Below are 2,500 nucleotides of genomic sequence, written 5' to 3'. Positions count from 1 at the left end.
GGCTCGGCGCGGCGCCCGGGCGGCGGGCGGTGGGCGGCGGACAACAGGTCTACCCCGGGGACAGCGGGTCTGCCCCGGGGACAGCAGGTCTACCCCGCGGACAGCGGGTCTACCCCGCGGACAACCGGTCTACCCCGCGGACAGCAGGTCTACCCCGCGGACAGCAGGTCTACCCCGCGGACAGCAGGTCTACCCCGCGGACAGCAGGTCTACCCCGCGGACAGCAGGTCTACCCCGCGGACAGCGGGTCTACCCCGCGGACAGCAGGTCTACCCCGGGGACAGCAGGTCTACCCCGCGGACAGCAGGTCTACCCCGCGGACAGCAGGTCTACCCCGCGGACAGCAGGTCTACCCCGCGGACAGCAGGTCTACCCCGGGGACAGCAGGTCTACCCCGCGGACAGCAGGTCTACCCCGCGGACAGCAGGTCTACCCCGCGGACAGCAGGTCTACCCCGGGGACAACAGGTCTACCCCGCGGACAGCAGGTCTACCCCGGGGACAGCAGGTCTACCCCGCGGACAGCAGGTCTACCCCGGGGACAGCAGGTCTACCCCGCGGACAGCAGGTCTACCCCGCGGACAGCAGGTCTACCCCGGGGACAGCAGGTCTACCCCGCGGACAGCAGGTCTATCCCGCGGACAGCAGGTCTACCCCGGGGACAACAGGTCTACCCCGCGGACAACAGGTCTACCCCGGCTCCGGGGCCGCCGGGCCCGGCGCGGCGCCCGGGCGGCGGGCGGTGGACGGCGGACAACAGGTCTACCTCGCTCCGGAGGGACTTAGGCGATTTCCGGCAGCGGCCGGGTAGACCTGTTGTCGCGGCCGGGTAGACCTGTTGTCGCGGCCGGCTCCGGAAGTTCACCAAGGGGTCGCTGTTTTCAGCTGCCTCCGGCTACGTCATCGCAGGGGCCGGCCTGCGGCGGCGCACCTTCCCGGTCGCTTTCCATCGGTCCTCTTGGAGGCGTCTGCGGCCTGGGACTCGTCTGTCCGTACTATGGGAGCGAGGTGACGGGCCGTCTCCCCGCAGGCTCGTCCCGTGCCTGTGACCGAAGCGGCGAGGGAGGCCGGGGGCCCCCGTGCGCAGTCCTCCGAGCGAGGCGAGTGCCGCTGACGCGGGACGAGCCCCGTGGCGTCGTCCCGGTCCGCCCGTCTGGCCCAGGGAAACGGGGTGTACGGTTCGAGAGGCGAGAGAGAGCTAGCGAGAAAGAGGAGAAATAAAGCGAGAAGGGAAAAAAAGAGGGAGAGAAGCCGAGAGAGACCGAGTACGAGCTGCGAGCTGCCCGTCGGCCGCGGCCATCGATTTCGTGGGCCGTGTCCCGCTTCGGCCCGGCTGTGGCCGGCTTGGCGAAGGGGGGGCGCCCCCCCTGGGGATTGCTGGCGGGCGAGGCGGCGGCGCCTCGCCCCTTTCCTGCCCGGCCTTAAGCCGGGGCGCGCCCCGCTCGGCGGGCGCGCTTTCGGGCTGTCGCTCCGGTGCGGTGGGCGGCAGCCGCGGGTGGACGCGGCCGGGGCTTTTCCCGGCCCTCGCCTGAGAGCCCCGAGCGCGGCGCGCGCGGGCCCGCCGAGGTGGCGGCGTCCCGTTCCCCTGCTTCCCGACCTGGTTGTGCCAGCGTGTCCGTGTCGGAAGGGTGGCGGGGGCCCGTGCGGCGGGGCGCGCGGCCCGGCCTCGGCGTCGCTGCCTCGCTTGAGGGACTCGGTGACGGCGGTCGCCCGATGAGCTGTGGAGCCGGGGTGGCGGCACCCCGCGCCCCACCAGCGCGCGCTGTTGAAGTCGTCCCCCTTCCTCGGCCTTAAGCCGGGGACCCGCGTCGCGGGCGAGTTTTTTCAGGGGCGGAGGCCGGCCGCGGTGGCCGGCCGCCCTAGCACGGACCGGAAGCCGACCCAGAGCCCCCCCCGGAGCGTTGTCGCGGGCGAGGCGGCGGCGCCTCGCCCTTCCTCGGTCCTGTGAGGATCGAGCCGTTTACCGCCGGTGCAGGGGCGGGGGGGCGGGTTGTGCCAGCCGGGTCCGTTGCCTTTTTTTTTTTTGGTTCGGACGTGCCGACTTGCGGGCGGTGTGGGGGCCGCCCGCCAGGCCTCCGTCGCTTTTTTTTCTCTCGCGGCCCTAAGCCGCGGCACCGAGAAGCGCGCGAGGAAGGCGCGCGGGCCCACGAAAAGCGAAGGCGTGCAGGCGAGAGAGAGAGAGCGAGAACGCCGGTGGGATTGGGCGGGGGGGGGGTGAGAGGTGCGTGCCTCGCCCCACCCCGCCCCGGGCCCGCGGCCCCCGTGGCTAGCACGGGTGTCCTTGTGTGGCGCGCGCCATGTGCCTTTTTGTTGTGCCGTCCCCCGGCTTGTTTTTTTTTTTTTTTTTTCCGGAGGGAGAGCCGACCGCCGCGAGGCGGGCGAAAGCCGGTGGCCCGTGGGGCACGGTCGGCGGCACCTTTCTCGAACGCTCGGGTGCGTTCCCCGGGCGAAAGGGTGAAGCTCGCCCCTAGCCCGGCGGTCCCGCCCCGCCGTTGCCTGGC

The sequence above is a fragment of the Anomalospiza imberbis genome, unplaced genomic scaffold (assembly GCF_031753505.1).
Source record: "Anomalospiza imberbis isolate Cuckoo-Finch-1a 21T00152 unplaced genomic scaffold, ASM3175350v1 scaffold_313, whole genome shotgun sequence".
NCBI classification, from domain to species: domain Eukaryota; kingdom Metazoa; phylum Chordata; class Aves; order Passeriformes; family Viduidae; genus Anomalospiza; species Anomalospiza imberbis.
This window is presented reverse-complemented; position numbering follows the sequence as displayed.